Consider the following 21,086-nt stretch of genomic DNA (forward strand, 5'->3'; position numbering starts at 1 on the left):
GCTGAAATTTATATGGCTCCATATAAAGGCATTGAAATGCCTCATTAACTCTTTTTCCTCCCCAGGAATTTTCTCTCCAACAGCTATATACGTATCTATACATATCTCTCTATCTATATATAGTTGAGACTTTATTTTCAGTTTTCTTAGAATTAATTCAGTTCATTAACTTCTCAACAGCTCACACAAGCCCCTGCAAGCCACATAAGTCCTTGCTTAGCCAGTTTGACAAAACTCATGCACTAAGAACACAGCAGGAGGTAACTGTTTTCAGGTGAATTTCATCAGTTTATCATAGTGGTAAGGTCTGGCCATGAAAATGTGAAGTAACATTTCAATTTCAATCAACTATCCAGGGTAGATTCTTCTTCATTCCCCAGTCCCATGTTTCCAGCAGAAGATATTGGATGATCTCAGATGAAGGTCCTGATAAAAGATTAAAAGCCCTGAGAACTAAGAGGAGGAGAACAGATGTCATGTGATACAGAGAGGAAGAATATATTTGCAAACAGGCTTGCTACCAACTGGAGAAAGCTTTAAACTAGGTTCATGAGGGGATGGTATCTAAATACAGAAGTGAGAAAGCAGTGGAGATGAAGGGGAGGTACACGTTGGAAGAGGTCATGAAATGGAGGCCATTCAGACTTCTCAAGCAGCTGTACACCACAGCACAGAGCCCAAGCAATAAACAGAACTGGAAGTCTGTGTGTGGTAGCAGAGCTTTGGCATGATCAGAATTACAGATCTGGAACAGCACACATGACCAGAGTATGGTCATGGATGTAGGCTGTTTGAGAAGGAAAGGCAGAGACAAAAAGAAGAGGGAGTTGTGTTTTCCATCAAAAAGTTCCTTGACTGCACAACACAATCACAGAATGGCAGGGATTGGAAGGGACCTCTGGAGATCATCTAATCCACCCCCCTGCTAAATCAGGTTCACCTAGAGCAGGTTGCTCTAGTGTATGAAACCATCTCAACAATGTGCATCAATGAAAGTCAGGCTGACCCAAAGTAGCGTTAGCTTTGAGCAGGAAATTGGACCACAAACCTCCAGAGGTCCCCTACAGCTAGTGCTTCTATGGAGCTATAGGGAAACTCAGTCTGTTGATTTTGCCAGAAAAATCCAGGGATTTTAAGCTTTGTCTCTTTTTGTGGATTTTGGCTCTTTATTTCCTTATTTTTATATACTGCCCAACTTCTAAATGCAGGACTGAATAATTTTGCCTGTACTGCAGGTGAGTTCAGTCAGTGGAGCAGAGAGAAGGAAAAACAGGACGCTAAACCACCTGGAGATCCCTCCTTGTCCAACCCTGAGGTTAGTCACACAGAGGGAAAGGTCTGGCAGAAAGCCAGAAATGCCAGCTTTGGCCCACTGATGGTCCTCTGCAGACTCTTGACTTTTCAGCTCTCCTTTCAGACCATATTCAAAGGGCCCTTTCATACTGTTCTGCAATACTGACCGTGGTCTGGCCCTTCACAATATTCACTAATAATTCAAAATCCCTGGTACAAAAAAAAGAAACACAAAGCAAATACATACAATAAAATAAATGTCTCTGCATAACCCTTCTGACTCAGTAACTCAAGTTATTCAACTTTCTTTAATTAAAGATTATACTACATTCACCAATATGCTATTAAAGCAGAACTTATCAAAACAAATAAAAGAACAGCTGCATAACGTGGAATCTTATATTCTTTATCAAAGATGTGGGGTTTTTTTTACTCACTAACTCAAAAAAGTTACCTTATCTTCCACAAATTACTAAGATTTGGCATATATTCTGTTTTGGGTTTGTTTTTTTTCAGAAATTTTATGCTTTTATTCTTATTTATTGACAAAAATTATTTTAAAAGCTTCATTGGAAACATCACTTAAGATTTTCTCAACATACTGAGATGCCATTTTATTAATTAGAGTACCAGACAGAATTTACTTCCTTCGTCTATCCATAATCAAGTCTGGGACTACAACAAATGGCTAATCTTATGCCCCAAGCTATTATTCCATTTATTTGTTTTCAGATGCCACTTGGGACCTTCTACACAAAAAAAAAAACCCAAAAAACCCAACAAAAAAAACCCAAAAAAAACCAACAAAAAAAACCAAACAAAAAACCCCACCTCTTAGAGTTAAGTCTCACACAGCAAAAGAAATTCTGAGCAGCTGAAACAATACTGTGTTTTTTAACATAAATTCTGCTCCAAACACACATCTTAATGTACATTGTCAGTTCTTCGCACTCCTCATTTCAACAGTTTTGTGCCAGTTTACACAAACTGACAATCTAGATGTTAGAAATTAGTGAAATCTAAAAAAAATAAAGTGAATTGTAATATACTCCTTTTCTTCCTGAATACAGCTGAAATCCCAAGGGAAGATGTGCTCTCTTCTCTGTTCTCTGAAGTTTGCATTGCAGAAATCATCATTCAAGAGAGGAAAGAACAAGTGCTCATCACCTCTAAAAAAAAATAATGTATTTACTTAGCTACCAATATGATTTACACAAAAGTTCTGATCTATGGTTATCTGCAGTACAGGATGATCTGGAGAAAATTTCTTTCATTTGATTCTATGGTTGTCTTCAAAAAGCTAGAGCTTATTCTCATCTGAAATATGGCACCCCAAGTTTGTAATCTTCTGATAGAGTCATCATTGTTCCCTAAAGCACATGCTACTCCAAATCAGTTTTCAGCAGTCTTTTAAAAGTTGCCCCAATTCAAATGTTTTTGGTGATAAAGTCAGCTGGCTTTGAAAATTATCTCCAAATATACTATATCCTTGGGTCTCTCACTGTAGATACATGATACAATATACGTGAAACCTTCATGGATATTTTATCCTGAAAGTCCTTCTTAATCCAATAAGTGACAAATTTCAAGTGGTCCCCTTCTTCTCCACCAGCTTCCTATGGGGAACTCAAAGCAACTCCATCCTTAGTCTCCTTCCATCCATGCCTTATCTCTGCACATCAGCAAACAGAAATTCCCATAAATCTACCATTTCTGCTCTTGGCTTGCCTTCTACTGTCCCCATTAAACCCTCTTCCTCCAATCCTAACATCCCCCTTGTAGTCCTTCTCCCTTTTCCTCCCTCATAAGATGTCTTGCTCAAGACCAGTATGAGTAAAACAACGCAGGTAACGTCCTCCCCAATCTCAGGTCTCCGTATCCTCCTCTAATCACTCTGGACAATATCGCTGTCTTGCCTGTCATGCAAAGCACAACATGGATGACATTTTCAACTCTGATAGTCTCTCAAAACCGAGAGATCTGAAATGTGTCAGTTCAGTGGATTCTACATAACCTCTCTATGATATAGCTTCTCCTATCCATTCACGCAGCTCATGTTCCTGGCCAAAGTTCTCATCTGACCCATCGTTACAGGCATCTTCGTCTCTATACTTGACAGATACGATCTTGCCTGTTGCAAAGGTTGTTTTCCTTTGTCATTCACTTTAACCACGTCGCTCCTCTTTGCCTTTGGTGCATCCAGTATAATTTGTTCCCACTTTTAAGGCTTTTTACTGCTCATCTCACACCTGATGTATTTTCTCACTTTTTATGGTGATGTCATCTCTTCCAGTAATGCCAGCTGAACATTTCCAAGCAGAGTCTACTAAAATATATCTTGTCGAAATGCCTCCAGAATACCTTTTTTCTCTCAACGTGCTGAAAACTATTGCTTACAATGCTGGTCAATACTGTCTCATCATTCCCTTGTACTCCTCCAATCTGTCCATAGCCATCTGTTACCTCTTACCTCATACTCCTTTGGTTGCTTTCCTAAATGGCTTACGTACATCTCTGTTTTCTGTCCACATAAAGAGAGTGCCCACAGTTGCAATTCAGGTTCCTAGATACTAAGGCCAGTAAATACTATTGATAGTCTATACGATTTCATACATAGGAATAAAGAAATGAGGATTACTGTATTTGACAAACTGAGAAGCAACCACATGATAATGGTGTCAAGAGGCAAGACTGTTTTTGTTGATGCTCTTCTCAAAGTCAACCAAATAGTTTTCTTGGTGACATGAAAAGAAACACGTCCCTGACATACAGACCAGAGCAAGGAAGTTACACAATAGCTATACTGTACATGCAAAGTATTTTATAAAATACATACACTGTACACACATACCCACATATATACATATATTTTTGTGGCTACATATACATATGTAATCTCAGAAAAACAAAACCTAATTTATTTACTTGCTTTACATTTCAGCATGTATCTTTTAAAGATGGCAACACATTTTCAAATCTCAGAAAGTGCAAAATCATCTCTACATTTACTGTCACTTCAGAAAAGCTCAGTTCCAGCTCAAGGATAGACCAGCAGTGATTCACCACTTATGAACCAGCAGAAGTTGTAGGGAGGTCAAAGAAATTTATACCACAATTTCATACACGACTAATTTTAAAACATTCTTAACCAGATTAAGTCTCATTAATTGCCAACTTGGCAGGTCTATCTTGAGGCAAGTAGTTTAATGACTGGTCAAGGACCTCGCAAGAATTACCAGACCTGGTTTTTATTTGCTTGCAAATGACGAGCAGACAATATGATCTTTAACTTCACCTAACTATCTCAGTTTTAACAATCCTGTCTTACACCTATGTATATCTGTAGGCCTTCTTCCCTCGCTGTCAGGCTGCACTGAATGTGTCACAGTCTGATCCCAGGTCACTACACAAGAACAGCATACGCTACCAACATAAATTACATTTAACTGCACAAGGGCATGCATGCATAGTAAAAGACAGCATACACTTAATTGGCTGTGTAAGACAGTTTGAGTTTAACTCTTTGCTTCATGAAGTAAATTCTCCCTCTATGAGGTACTAGGAAGCCTTCCCATCTCTCCTTGTGAGTTCCTTCTAAATTGCTATTCTATGTATAGGAGGAGAAAGAAGACGGTAAAATGGCAGGTGTCTAAGGGAAATGCAAACAGTCTGGAACAATAATGGAAATTAAAAGAGTGAGAATAGGAACAAAATGCTTCCAGGTTTGTGTTCTCCCTGGAGAACACCCAGCAGAGAGCAAGAGTATGTGAAATACTTGGCTAAATCCTGCACTAAAAGCCTTTAACATTGTAGAGGTTACAGGTCACTTTCTGCCATGGTGTGCACTGCATGCCCACACGTAACACACGTATGCCCAAATCAACTACTATGAAATACTCAAAACACTGCTCCAAAAATACAAAACCACCACATATAAGCGCCTCTGGTCAGACACATGCATCCTCAGCATTTACAGACGTACTCAAACAGGCAGGTAGTTGTTTCACTTCCCTATGTTTTACTGGAATCCCAAGAGAATGCCAGAAGGCAAACGGCTTTCAGGCATAAAGTGTTTCTTTTCGTTAAATCATTGCCATTGTGTTAAGCACAGATTTTTTGGAATAAAAGTACATCAGCCACATTTATAAACAGAAAACAGAGATCAACTATATGTATTCTCAAAATTGGCTGATGATATCAAAGTAGCAAGGTACAGGCATAGGAAGAAGAATACTGAAGTTCAATTTATTTTGAATTAAATTACTTTGCCAATCTCTGAAACTCATTTAGCAAAATGCTCTGCTCCACCAAGTATATATCTAGATATGAAGTGGTTAAACATATTGGAAAGCATGACATTTAAGATTATTGTCTGGTAAAAAGATGACCTTTACGGAACACTTACACAACGGAAGGTAGAGTTACTGAACAGAAAAAAAATATTTTTTACCATACAATAGCAATGTAATTAATAACACACATTACCAGCATTTACAAAAGAGAAGCAAATAGTTGAATTTGCACCATTCATTTTAACATGCTGTTTTCTTTAAAGAAGAATCAAAACTGGAGACAAAGTGCATTTAACAGCAAACACTTCTGCTATTGAAAATGACAGGGAAATAAAGCATACCAAGAAGTTGTAGGGTTTTTTTAAAATAAGTCACCGAGTCAGAGAAAAATCTACATTCAACTATTAATAATAGTTCAACACAAATCTACAACAGCATGCAACTAGGCAAACCAAAGGTAATGACAAATACATCATCTGACACTCTGTCCTCAACTAACCCTATTATGCCTAAGGACTATAGCATGCGTAATATATAAGATCACACATTTTCTTGGACACTAATGTAATAACCAGCAACAAAATAAGCTGAATAGTTAATGGCAAGACGCAAATTTCAATTTTAACTCTAGTTTTGCTTTTCAGAATTTAGCCAGAGCTGCAATGTTAGTTATAACTACTTTTTCTGGCTACATTTTTTGGAGAATGGAATAAAAGAAAAAAAGATAAACACACCACTGTATATATGGGGGAAAAAATGTTCTGTTGGAATCAGCTGTGAATTTGTGGACTTCCAATTAATATTGAGCACACTCACAATAGATAGATATACAGAAAAGAGAACGAGATGCAAAGAGGGATGTATTTTGGAGACATGCACACCTAATCAGTAGATCTCTGGGACCCAACAGTTTGGTTTTGGAACCCTCATGACTCCTTATTCTCCACTTTAAGCACAGGACTGTTTCTGTACAGAGTACCATTTGCTACGAAAAGGGACAGAAAGCCTACCAGTGAGGACTAAGGAAATCACCATCCTAAACAGGAAGAAATATTTGTGGCAAGAACTGGAACTGTCTGTGCCTATTCTCTTGCCCACACTCCTGCCAGCTGAACTACAGAAGCATCAGGGTGCTCTATTAAAGGTCTTTGATAAACCCACATCTCCAAGGTATCATGAAAACAGTCAGCTGCTGGCAGAAAAACTTTCTAAAGTGCAACTTTACATGAAATTCATTCACGTCAAAAGATTGCCTGTTTGAAAAATGGCCTAAAATCTCTAATAGGACCTTATTGTATATACTTGAGGTAGTTTGCAACCTGAGGTACATCAGTGAGAGTGTCTAGAACCAGCAATATGCCTACATGTTTGCTGAACTGAGCTCCAAGTCATATCAAGCCAATAAATAAAAGAAGAAACATGACCTTATTAATCCTTTCAACGTCTCAGAAAAGCAGGTTTGAGCTTTAGTCTTCCAACCAAAAAATTTAAAAATCCCAACCCACTGTTTATATAGATACATTTCCACCTGACACTTCATTACAAAGACTCTGGCAAGGGCATGAGGCATCTTTTGTAAAGCAGTATGCAGACAAGCCCTGAGAATCTCAGATTTAGGAGGCCAGAAGTAAGAATCTAGGGGGGGTTCCCGGGCTTGTCTATAGGCGAGGTCTGCTGGGCTTGCTGTCCCCTCATCCCTCCTTCTCATGCTCTAGCTGTTGTAGAAGGAACATTTCTAAATAACTGGATCCACACATCTGGCTTTCACCAGCTTCCCACTGAACCCACAGCTATGAACCACACTGGTGGTTCCCCAGATTCTTTCCTAACATTTCATGGACAGTTTTTTCTTTCTCTTTGTACATCACAGGAGCATTTTCAAACTTACACCAACTAACGTGGAGGAAATACTATGTTCACCTCTCCTGGCAATCACTAATACATGACATTTGGAATCAGTCACGTAGCAGTGGCAGAAGTCACAAGGTTTCTTAGCTCCTATAGACAAAGAAGCACAAGAAGAGGGCGAGATGAACTTTCCCTGGCAAGCTGTCTTTCAGGAAACTGCTGCTTCCAGGTTGAGGAAACCCAAGCTGAGTGTTGAGAAACAACACAGTTTGCATTTCATTTCTCCCTCGGCAGCTGTATATTGACACCAAACTTAATCTGGAAGGCTGGGAGGTAAACAATGGAGATGAGAGACACACTGCAGAATGACAAATTCCAGATATCTGTGTGGATCCTACCACAAAACTGTGGTGGGAGGGAGGAAATTTGCTTTCAATATGGAGAAATGTATTACTCTAAAAGCTTTCTACTCTCCTCTCTGGCAGTCATGCCTGGTCAGTAGCTACCCAGTCTGGTGCTGGAGCTGTTCTCCCAAAGAGATCATTTGCAGTAAAGAAAATGTCACTGCCACCAGTCACAAAACTGGCAAAAATTTTAAGTTCCTACAGAATTGGTGGGAAGAGGTTTCTGATTCTCCTGATGTGCCATGAGATGGTTCTTGGGACCAACACTACGAATCACTGTCCATAAACATAAGTTGTTTCTCAACAGCATGCTTACCACACCAGGTTCTTTCATATTTACACAGGCTGACACATCCACCAATGCTAGGATTATTTTTTTTCCCAAAAACCCCTCACAACTGTTATCCTTTTATCAGGACAGCTACACGTACAACCCCTCACTTACAGAATACTTAATTTATCCTTCCAAATTTTAGTGGAACCATTGGCTAGGCTTTGAGATACAAGAAAAAAAAAAACAATATTCTGGATTCTACGGGATATTCACATCTACCCTGGGCAGCCACGGAATGACATACGAGCATGTCTGCAAAGCTGAGAAGGAAATGGTGCAGCCTTGTAAAATCAGCAGCTGCTGACCCATAATTTGCAAAGCAGTATTCTTCAACCTCTTTAATGAAGTAGGATATAGAATTACAAAATACTGCGCACAAAAAAATGTTAAATACAGCAAAGGCAGCTTCCTAAGAAAATTATCAGGGCCCTGTTATGGATGCCCTGTCTAGAAACTTTGCAACAGACTGAAAGAACAGAAATGAAAACTTGTGTAATGAAGCCTGGAAGATTTTCATGGACTTTCTGTGTACATCCTCCCAGCAGTAACTTACTAAAAGGGCATTTTATTATAAGTTGATGGGTCATTTTGTTAAATTGTGGTACTTTAGTCAAAAATAACTCACTGAAGAAACAGCATGAGTAATAGAGCCACTTACCGCACAAATAAATATATGCAGATTGTTCCTGTAGTAACTAACCACATCACAAAATAGTTCAAACTTTATTCCACATATATACAGTATCACATTTTAAAATGTTGCTCATGTTTGTGCTGTTCGATCACAAGTATCTTTAAGTGTAGGATTTTTGATTGACTTTTCTTTAGTGTGGTGAACAGTACTGTCAGGAGCCATCATTATTAATTGCAGAAGTTTAAGTCTTTGAATCATTACTAGCTCTGGGTATCAAACGTTGAAAGCATTACACATCTGCTGAAAACCTTGAACAGTGATTGACTTCTTACTTCTGCAGAAATTATTAAAGTATTGATGGCTGAATACAGATTGCTTGGAGAAAGCTTCTGCCTTGCAACATTCATGTTGGATTTATGCCAGGAGTATAATTACTGCTTATTAATAATATGCCCTATTATCTCAATGTATTTTAAAAAAAAAAAAAATCTAATACTGCAAAATATCCCCTACAATCAGATGATCAAATTTGTTCGGCTCCTCCCCCTTACTTGATGATTCAAAATTATGTTTCTTAACAATTTGGAACACACTCACTCTCCCTTCAAAGAAAAATAGGCAACTGCGGTACCATAGTCTGACCTTGTGAAACAGGAGGGACAGGTTTCTCAGCAGGGAGAGGATGCAAAACAAGATTAAAAGAAGAAGATGCAATGGTTCTTTCATGGAGAGGATCTGAAATTTGGAAGGAAACAATTGTCATTGTGCTAAAATTGCCTGGCACAGATGTGTCACATGGAGAACATAAAGGGTGGGAAGAGTAGAAGGGCCCCAGGAAAAAATAAAAACACAACTTGTAATTTCTTTCTGTGCAAAAAGGCAGTTGCCCCTGGGTATCTGAAACAAAATTTTGTTAATCTTCTCCATACAGTCCTACTGCATTATCAGGTATAAGGGCTTTAACTTGCATTAGTGCCCTTTACAGCGCTGCTGTATTGTGTCTTGGGACTTCTCTTCCCCAAAGTGGAGCCAGAGGAACTCTTGGCTTTTCCATGACGCAAGGATCTCCTCTTCTGTTTGATGGTGGTTAGGGACCATTGCATCTTTAGTGCTTTCATAGTGTGAACAACATACTGATCTTTACTAGTGCCTCCTTAGTAAAAGTTCTTGCCAGCTCCCCAAACAAGGTAAGTTCTTGGGCTTTTACCAGGGACTACAAAGCCTCTGCTCTGCTCAGTTACAATGCTAACATAAGTATGCAATACCAGCTGCATCGTTTTCATTTCTCCAATGAAAGAAACTTGTTGCAAGAAATAGATCTTCCCCTGCATAAACATGGAATTCCTGAGTGGAAGTACTGTAGAAAAGAAAAATCCTTAGTAAACTGTTGGGTTTCAATTGTAAGAAAAGGCAGTCAAACATACAAAAAATACCCCAAATTCCATCACAATATGTAGGAAACATTGCTTTGCAGACATTACTTAGGGCTTCTTGTATAAATTCCTGGGCAATGCAGAGCAGTTTGCTTTATTTTGTATTTTCTTTCTCTTCCCTTTTCATCGTGGTCGTTTTTTTCCCCCATCTCATGTAGGGATATTTTTATTCCCTGAGCTCTCTTAACTGTTCACCTTGACTTTCAATGTTCCTATTTGGTTTCTTCTCCTTTCTCCCTGAACAACACAACTCTTCTTTATTTTTTAATGTCATTGCTTCCTGAAACACCCAGAGCCCCTACTAAAAGGAGCTCCAACCTATTTGTAAAATGGAAACAAAATCACCAGCAATTCTCTGTTGAAATTAATAAAGCTTCCCTAGCGACAAATGGAGATGGGGGTGGGGAATCACCTTTTCAGAAGAAAATTGTCATCAATTAGTAAGAAATTTTAATGGGCAATATTATAATTTTTTAACAGTTACACCAGATAGCTATTAATATATCGTATCATATATTAAAAGCTCTTATTAGCTAGTGCGATTTACTAACCAAAAAAAAAAAAAAAGCTTATAGCTACAGATGAACCATCAAGTTTAAGCAGCAAGATTTTGTTGTTCTGCTGCTGCTGTCAGCTGTGGATAGAAGGGCCATCAGCTCTAAAATGGCCCACACGCGGCGTCTTTCAAACTGTCAGCTTTGTGCCGCTGGGAGACCTTGCGTCCCTCTAACTTTTTTTCCCATTAGTTCAGTTAAAAGAAAATACATGCCTACTTTAGTAAGCCACATTCTGGACATAATGAATTTCAGAGACAAGTGAGGGTCTGTGCATTTATCACTTAGAAACTCCTATTCATTCGTCTAACTTTGAAAACAGACTCATCAAGTTTAGCAGAATTGCCTCCATGCTTAAAATATCTGTACATGTGTTTATAGATCTAATCTGTGTCATGCTTGCAGGATAATCAAAATTGATGTACAGCAAATCTTTTCTGCACTTATTTAACGTTCTGACTTCCCAGGAATGACAAAAAATGACAAAAAGCCCAAACTGCAAGAAGAACAAATTCACCACTCTAAAGTGGTACAAATTATTAAAATAAAAACCAGTTCAATTAAGGGCATATGAAATAGTGAACACATAAAAATAAATGAGGAAAGAATCACCCTGGAAACAAAGTTATTTCAATTACCATTTATGTTGATCCCTTTATGATGCATATGCATTGTAAATTAAAAAAAAAAAAAACCAAAAAACAACTACACAACTTGCAAATTGCCAGCTAAAGAAAGTTATAGTAAGGATGGAAAAAATCCTTTGATAAGTGACCAAACCCACATGTTTATAACACAGCACAGTTCTGTTAATTTAAAATAAAAACTTCATTAAAATAATAATGATAATATTCTAATTGCAGTTCATTAGAGAATCTCTTGAAATATAAAGTAAAATGAGTATCAAATAGTCTTCGACTGAAACAATAAACACCTTTGTAAGCATATTCTGTACATAAACCTGAAAGCTCACTTCAAGGTCCATTTCCTATTTATTTTCTAGTATTCAGAAGTGTTCATTCTGGGCTGAATCCAAGATGGCAAGAGCTGTCAACGGGCATATTTTAACTAAGTTTGTGGCACTTTAAATGAGATCCATGCCTCTTTGTGCATGTTCAAATTCATATCTCTATGCTTGGACACCTCACTTGTGAATAGTGGCCAGAAATCTCTTTTCTTCATTACTACCTGGCAGAATTTCACCTGCTCCACCCAAATGCAGACCTGACCACAGCGGTCCATCCCACCGACACTTCCATGTTTCCTACTTAGGGCTGACAATGGAAGCTACAGCTTGTAAAACACGCAGCCACATGTCTCCAAATTGGAGCTAGTGGATATGGAGTGAGTAAAAATATATGTATATTTTATATATATATATATTGAAAAAAAAAAATCACCTGTTGCATGCTGTAAAATTCTGTAGAGAATTAGGGTCTGACTCTCCTATAAGGAATTGTCTTCACACGGCACTAAACCCAATGTTGATCACACTGATAAAACAGCTTAAAATACCTATCCTCAAGTTGTTTTGCTGTGATGCTTCTACTGAAGACAACCAGAAAATCTGAGTACAGAATTCCCTTCTTTAAGAAGCAACACAAGATACTTATTTGCCATAAAGAAGCCATAATCTTATAATTAGAAAGTTCACTTCCTTCTGCAACTGATCTCTCGGTGAGGAAACATCATCAGTTCTATGTAAAGCCCCTTGAATCTAAGCCAGCAGAGAAAAAGAAATCTAGAGCTTGCTTTTAACCACAGACATAAATGTGTTCATGCCAGCCAGCCCAAATCAGTAACTGGCAGTCAACAGCCTACAACAGCTGACATTTCTTTCTCTCTCTTCTTAAGTGGTTTGCAAAGAAATACTCGTGGGCAAACCACTGCAACAAGCCAGACGGCACCAAGTGGAAATATGTACAATGATAGTAAGACTCATCTTCACAAGAAACACTTGTAATCATGAAAAAAACCACGATGGAAATGGGCATTCGCGACCAGCGTCCATGAGGACTCCAAAGAGCACCCACAAAATGAACACGCTCTGGGTGAACAGCAGGCAAAGTGGGAAAGCGGAGGGGAGGGGTGAGATGAGATAGAAAGAAACTCCCTCTCTCCCTGCCAAGGCCTCTACTTGTTTTAACAAACGAGCCATTAGCATCTCTAAATTATCTGGCCCGAGCTACAGCCAGCTCCCTTTCATCCAAGCCCAAGCCCCAGCCAAACATTAGGAAATTACCAGCTGGGTCCAGCGCGAAGGCAGCGGGCCTGCATATCATCATACCACCGCATCAATGAATCCCAAGCTGCACCCTCCTTCACCACCTTTGTCTATACATTTAATGCACCTGGCCATGGAAAGGAACCTACTTACCTGAACCACTCACTGCAAAGCCTGAAGGTAAATTGTTCCCCACTGGGATTTCTCAGAAAGAACTGGAGACCAGAAAGAAATAGAGATTCTTAACGATAATTCTAGGTACCCTTGCAAGAATCGTACAAGCACGCTGAAGGAGAGATCTGCATTATCCCTTGACTTATCGTGAACATTAGCATGGTCTTTTCTAAGGGAAGTCTACAAAATAGGCAAGAATGGTCTCTGCGGTTGCACGATGCACAGGTGTCAACTTGCCTAACACAGAACAAAGAAATGAAACTTCCCAAATACTGACAAATATCTCACTGTCACTTCTTAATCTCTTTTTCCCAGAAAGATAGAGACAAGACAATTAATTCTAACAGTACATTAGTTTACCTGTAACTAAGTGATGGTAATAACCAATGAGGCATATAAGAATTTTTTTTCCAAAGACCAAAACCACTGCATATGCAAGTAGATCTTTTTGTTCTTCTTAAGCTTCTGCTCACTTAAGCAGGCTCTTAGTTAGACATCTTGGTAAGACCTCACAGACATTAAATGTGGTGATTTCCTACATTTCAGGAAAGTAAGAGGAAAAAAATGGACATAGTCATACGCAGTGCAATATTCCAACTGAGAACCTCAGATTTTCTAAGTTACAAGGCAGTCGACATTACTTAGCTGTAAAGTGGTATACCTTTTATGACATTGCAGACTACATAGGACCCAGGGCAAAAGAAGCCCTCGCATTAAAACCAATCAGATTAGCATAATAAGAGCAGAAAGCAAAGCTGCGGGAACATTTGGGGAGCTTTTAATTCTTTTTTTTCTTTAAAGCATTTCAACTCCTCCAGCCAAAGTAAACACATCACCGTTTAGTTCTCAGAAGTGCCCTCAGCCAAAAAGTAAGTTATTGTAATATGGGGAATGATACTGGGAGATAAGCTAAGCTTTAATAGCCTCCATGGCATATAATAGATTTGGGGGGCTCAGAACACAGACTGAAACAAGCACGTGTTTAAGTTTTCAGACCTAACAGAGACTTTCAAAATACAGTAAGCTGGCTAGAATACCACTAATGCATACTGCTCTTACTGCCACTGTGGAATTAAGAATGTATTTTGCTAGTTTTCACTCACACAATTCCCGTTGTAGAAAAGACCCCACACAAAACACAACCCTCCCTGAACCCACTCAACTCTCTCCCTGTTGCTGAACCGACATGGAAATGTGATGTGTCAGCATCTGGGATGCTCATCACAGCCAGGCAGCATCCTGTCATCTACAAATGATCAGAAAATTACAAGCCCCAGCCACTGAAAAATAGTGGCTTCTTTACAGAGAGATTTACAGGAGGGGAAACCAGGAAAGAGCTCTCAAGTTCATTTTAGTTTGGAACAGAGCTTAATATTTAATTTCTTAATATTGATTCTTAAAGAGATTTTCCAATTCTGCATCTTAACAACGCACCAGAATTGCTGTGCAGGACTGGACTAATATCCCACTGCCAGAAATCAAACAACAAAGGAAAATACACAGATGAAGCAGTTAAAGAATAATCTGTCTACTTGACGTTAAGAGGAAATTCCTTTTAGATGTTACACCCTCAGGCACAGTCCAAGCATGATCCTGGTGGCTCTCTGATCTCAGGGCACCCGCCCCCCCAGCCCATCCCTCCTGGGTCCTGGATCTCACCCGAGAGAGCTACCCCTGAGCTCGCGGCAGGTTGACAGCATCGGTTCCATGCTGCCTCTCTCAGACTTCCACATTTCTCCCAGGCCAGCAGAAGACATGAGCCTCATTTCCAGAAAGGTCCTGCTCTGCCTGTGACTAGGACAGCAGAAACTCCTATCAGATATAAAGTGCATGGTAGAAAAAGTGCTCACTCAGCTCCAAGTATGTGAGAATGGCCTTCAAAGTCATTCCTAAATATCAGTGTAAGATGTACCCACGGGCAATTTTCTGCACCTTAAATTAAGATAGTTGAACCTATACCTACCTCCAGGGTGCCTACATTCATCAAAGAGTTCTGGACCAGTAGTGTTTGTTTTCTGACCGATTTATTTTCCTTATGATTTTCTCTAATGAACTCTAAATTACTCAGAAACAACCTTGAGTTAATTTAACACCTGCTAGCAAATACAAAGGAGGCCATACACTTTAAGGAGCCAGCACGAAGTCTGAACTCGTGGACACAGGCTGCTTGGAGTCTGTATCAGGGAGGTCCTCCAGAGACACTGGGCCCCATCAATGTTACTAACTTGTAGTTAAACGATTTCCAGTTCCCATACCTGATATTACTTAGGATGAACACAAAAGATAGGTGAGAAGCATGGAAGGCATGTGCTTTGATCACACCAATAGCATTCTGTTCAGTGAACTTCATGCACTAAAGTAATGCTTACTCTGTGTTTTATGCAGTGATTATATGAATTAATTGTTAATCATATATGAGTACTGCCCAGTGCATTTATATTTAGTGAATAATGTTCTTCAATAAAATATTAGTAGTTAAATGATCAAAAGTGTGATTTAACTTATAATGAAGTTGCTAATGAGCTTCTTTTAAAAAAATTCCAACTTGCTGCAATATGAAATATATGCGCAGTACTGATCCCTCCATAGAGTTACACCCAAATTCTTAACTGTACACCCAGCAAAGGTACCCCCTTTTTTTTTAAGTATTCCCCTCTACAGTGCAGCTTTGAGTGTGCTCAAGAGGTAAGTTACCTCTCTGGACTGTAACAAATCAGTGACGTGTCTTCCTTACTCTTCTTAAAAATGGAGTCATGTCTGCCATTGAAATGGGGCAGACCTAAAGCACCTGACCATGAGCATATCATCCTTCAGCCCTTAAAGTCACTCTCCAAAGTCACCTAGGAAGTTCACAGGGAAGTAGTCACTTCACTGCTCGGGTCTCAGCTGTCTGCTCTGTACCTTCAACAATTGTCAAAAAGCATGAATTAGTTACAGCCACTCCCTTTTCTTTCTTTTTTCTACTTGCAATAGGTCCTGGACAGTCGGCATTTCTTCTAGATCCCCACCTGTTTGTCAACACAGATGAAGGTGGATCGTTAGCTACCTCAGTTGTATAGGTAGCCCATCTATTTTCAAATTACTGCATGACAGTATATAGTTGGTGAAGAAAGGCTGGAAAGAAGCTGCTGTTCACCCCTCTCACAGTATCAAAGAGAGATTGCACTTAAATGCTGTTCCCAGCTGAAGGACCTGACCTGAGTAGGTAACCACCCTAGACTCTTTGTCCAGTCAATGCAGAGAAATAGGTATCTTCAGAAGATCTCAGCCACGCCAAGACCAAAATCTCTACCTACAGATATAGACCTATAAAGGTATCTGCTTCTCTTCATTCAAAGGAAACTTGGGTAATGTATGTTTCTAGAATTGACAGCCTTGTTAAACACTTCTCAACTTACTCAGGATGAATTCAGGCTACTCTTTCTCAAGATCCAAACTATGTCATTTTCTCAGCAATATCAAAGACATCACCAGCATCTAGGATGCATGGTCATGTAGTTTACTAGGCATCTTAGAAACTGACACATAGGACAGTTTAAAAAAAAAAAAAAGAAAAAACACAAGAAAAATCTGAAGGCTGCAATGACATCCTCACACACAGAGGCTCTCTGTAAATACATTGCCACTTTTGCCACCTCCTCTAGTTCCAAAAAATGGCAGTCTAGATTTTCATGCCCTGTTGGCTCTGCTGCACGCTGCAGATATACAAGCAGATGATTGATGGGTTTTACACTATGGAAGCCCTACTTGTTGGCAAATGCACACTTGAGAAAGGATTCCAGATCTCTGAGCCACGGCAGGACTAACAGGGTCTGTAGACCATTTGTTTCAGATTTACATTTAGTATATGACAAACACAGCTATCTTTCTATCTGGTTTTTGGTTAGAAGAACAGCTTTGGGTTATCCATAAAGAAAGTGCTTATCGTAATTCTTGGTGAAGCGGGTGTTCAGGACTAGGCAATATGATCAGAGAGCCTCAATCTGTTCATTAAAGACAGAATTTGCAGTAAAATTCTCTCCCTTTCCAAGAGAATTGATCTGAACTGGACAGCGTATTTTCACACATTTCCAAAAAGCTCTGGCAGAGTTTCCCAGCTAGACGTTCAGTAAGCTGACTGCATTCAGGTCCCGATGCATTCAGCCAGGGTGTCCCTAAACAGCCTTTAGCAGGCAGTGTTTGCTCTTTATCTGGCCCATGTGGCACACATTTTTGGGATAGCCCTCCTGTCCTTTAGCTCTTCAAAGAAATGTGATCCGAGCATGCAAAGATGCTAAAGACCCCATGCCATCTAAATCATAGTCTTTCCCAGGACTATGTTCTTACAGGCACTCAGAATTGATAGTTCAGAGCTAACACAATCAGTTTTACCTTACCTGGACTTGTATTTCTCTGCTTCCCTTTCCTAAAGTATGTTTATACTGAATCCAGAAACCTAACAAGAATATGGGATCATTTTTTCCCCCCATATGACTCCTCTACTGAACCACATCATGTTGCCCTATCACCCACATGGGGCATTTCCTTCTTCCCAGGCTGGACGGTCAAGCAAAGCGAACTTCTTTTCTGCAGAAGTCAGCCTAGCTTCCTGAAGCTCAGCAAGCTCCCCAGGGTCTTATTTATAAATATTCTTTGTTCCGCTTCTGGAAAAATACTGAATGTTCCCACTACTTTCCCTGCAGAGTAATTTGGCTGAACCCTCTTTTCCTAAGACGCCAGCACCAGTTGTTCCCACTTCAGTGGGCACCATTAAGGCTAATGGTCATCTGCTGCTCCTGCTCCGAGCTCCGACAGCTTATCACCCTGAGGCATCCCATGATAAAGCAACTGAACCAGAATTCATAAACTGGATCCTAAGATTCCATAAATACAACAGTTTCCAAACCAATTCTCACTCCTTGCTCAAGGAGTTTTTGAAAAAAATCAAGCAAGTCCATCAGTGAATCCAGAAACCAGCAACTCCAAAATGAAAAAAGGCTTGTGTTCATGGCATGTCATTGTATCACCAGGAGAGTGAGCTAGCATCAAAAAACATTCACTTTCTTGTCACAGGAGACTCATTCTTGGGTTTTTCCACCCTAGATGAAGGTGCATTGAACAGTTAATGGCCAAATAAAAGCCAAAACAGCAGGAGTGATCTAGTAATTGGATCACCAGATCTTCTCCGCACGGAAAAAGATTCCGTCTAACGCAGCATCCAGTAGCTGTGGTCTAACCTTGAAATCAAACACAACCAGAGCCTGTCTTTCCTTCAGTTCTTTCTAAATCCTCCCAAATTAAGAGACCCAATTCCATTTTCAAACTTCCTGCATACAATCCCAATGGCATTATACAGAAGTATGATGGCATATAGAATTAAGCCAAGTATACTGTTCTTCATGAGGGATTTTTTTACCTCTTACTCTAAACTGGCCTAAAATATCTGTCAGATGCCACAATAAGATCTACACTTCTTTCTGGGAAGAAATTTCCCTGCACCAAGGCACAATAACCTTCCGTGACACGTATATGACATACAAGTTTGTGCAGCCAAACAAATGAGATTGGAAATCAAACCTCAGTCAGAATGATACTCTTATCACACCACAGCAGCAGTCTGAAGATACAAACTATACATTTTTTTCCTCCCCTTGGATGTATTTTCTAAGAGCTTGTAAAAACAAACACCAACATTTTTGATGTAAAAACATTGAAAATTCAGTGAAAACACCTAAATACCGACAACAAAAATTTTAAACAGAAAAAAAAAAAAAAGTACTCTGCTGCACACTAAGGAAAATACTTGGACTGCAAAGTTCTTATGGCTGCTATAGAGCTTTCCTCAGCTTTCACCAAGTGAAAGGTCCTCTTATCCCTAACGTGGACTGGGGGAACAGAGGGATGGAAATGGAGGTTTTGAGGCAGGAATTAAAGAGCTGAAGTTGGGAAAAGCATCATGAAAAAGAACTTTCCCTCTTCTTTCCTTCCTTCACTTATAAAATACTGAAAATTGCTTTTGTGCAAACAGTTATTTTCCACCATGCACTCCTTTTGTTGTCACTTTTAAGTCCCCTAGACACAAATCTATGGAAAATGAATACTCAAGATATATTTGAACAAATCCTCTCCAAAATGATAAACAGCAATTATCAACAACCTTTCCAGAGAGAAGGATCATAACAGACATCCACTGGGATAATTCTCCCATTCATATCATTTAAGGGAATGACACCACATACAGTACATAGAAGTGAAGTTTCACTATACATCTCTTTTCTGTCATTGTAATGACAACCCAGAGGAGTCTGTTGATCCTGCGAATGTTCTTATCCTGATCTTGTTATTTCTGAAATGGAAGCTCAAACATAGAAAAAGTAAGAACATTTTCCAACACTAACTCCAATGCTTCCATATTTGTAGCTTGGAAAAAAACAAAAAAAAAGTTTTGCAGCATAAGCAGAAAAAACAAAAACATCAAACCAGTTTTCATAAGGTAAATAGCAAAGCTAAACAAAGACAGCTTCAATACCCCCAGACAAGCTTCTTTGCAAGGAAAACGCTACATATTTTAGAACCTGAAACTGTATTCAGACTTACACTCAAAAATGGCAGAAGGAACTGTATCACATGAAATTAGTACTACCCATCTTGAAAACTACAGATCTGTTCTGGTTAGATATGTAAAGTGAACATTTTAGGACCTTTTATTTGGGAATATTTGGTTTGACCCTCAGACTGGCTGAGGGCTCCTCAAAGACCAATCCTTTCTGCAATCACACCGGACCTGTCCTCTGCTAGGAGCACAGGCTTGGCTTAAAGCAGCTTCACAGTTAGTCTGAATTTGCTCACTCTTTGTAAAGAGCAGTCTGATGGTTCACCTACAGCAGAGAAGTTCTTGCTACATCTTTTCTCCTCATCCCAGGTCCTGACTTAGTTTTTTCTTGTTCCAGAAGACAGGCAAAACACAACTAAAGCTCCCTACGATGGAGATTCTCAACTGGTCAGTTAATCTACTTTATGTCCTTTTACACTGCCCTTGAGCCAGGCTCTAGCTTAGCCAGGTTGTGTATATCATGTATTATTTTGTGTATGAATACTAATGTTTGTTAGAGGCCCCAGTACAAGATTACAGTTAGAGTTTAAAAAAATTACAGAACTATTTCAAATACAGTAGAAGGCTTTATGGCATCCACTGAAGAAAAAAAACAAAACAAAACAAAACAAAAACAAGAAAAAAACCCCACCCCAAACCAGATACAGTTGCAAAGTCATTGCTTTGCCAGAAAATCAGAGATCAAATCAAAATTTAAATCCTTGCCTGAAGAACGGAGGAAAGCACACACACACAAGCCCGGCCTTTTCTTCTCCTTCCACCTGAGCCCCCGTTGCTGCTAAGCGCCTGGCCAGCACTTGTGGGGACAGCCCCTAACAAAGTCTCTCAGAATTGGTAAGGCAGTACACGCGCCTTTGCGCAGAAAGGCCAGAGACCAAGCAATCAGCTTTTATAATTTCTCTTTTCAGTTATAAATGGAGGCAGATATGATGACAAATACACGTTTCAGAAAGCTGAATGTGTTGTTACAGCAGAATACTATGGGATACCAAACATTTCCCTTTCCACCTCAGATACATAAAAATACCAATACACAGGATTTTTCACATACATGCCCTGTTTCATTTTTGAAAGTCTGATTTTTTTTATTCTTTGTGTGGCTTTGTTTGTGGTATTTTTTTCCCCTACTGATCGTAACTGTTTCCTCCCAGTGTCCTGTCTACACTGGGATACATTTGGGATTTTTCACCTTGGGGGCATGGTAGAAAGATGATCTCTCTGAACAGTCCCTGGCAGGGGACTGAAGCAAAGGAGGATCAAATTTTTTTCCACGGGAAAGTGGAAAGAGGACTTTAAGATGGATC

At 39.4% G+C, this 21,086-nt stretch overlaps 1 protein-coding gene across 4 annotated transcripts in view; it reads right to left on the bottom strand.

Annotated features, from left to right (window-relative positions):
- The window catches only part of ENOX1 (ecto-NOX disulfide-thiol exchanger 1), a 374,541-nt gene that overhangs the window by 334,440 nt on the left and 19,015 nt on the right, over positions 1 to 21,086 (bottom strand). Inside the window, exon 2 of one of the 4 annotated variants that reach the window (XM_075741793.1) lies at positions 13,170 to 13,231. The exons of the other annotated variants lie outside the window; for them this stretch is intronic. The gene's annotated coding sequence lies outside the window, so the exon portion shown is untranslated. The remainder of the gene's footprint in view (positions 1 to 13,169; positions 13,232 to 21,086) is intronic. 4 annotated transcript variants of the gene reach the window in all.

This window comes from Balearica regulorum, chromosome 1 (genome assembly GCF_011004875.1).
Source record: "Balearica regulorum gibbericeps isolate bBalReg1 chromosome 1, bBalReg1.pri, whole genome shotgun sequence".
Taxonomy (NCBI): domain Eukaryota; kingdom Metazoa; phylum Chordata; class Aves; order Gruiformes; family Gruidae; genus Balearica; species Balearica regulorum.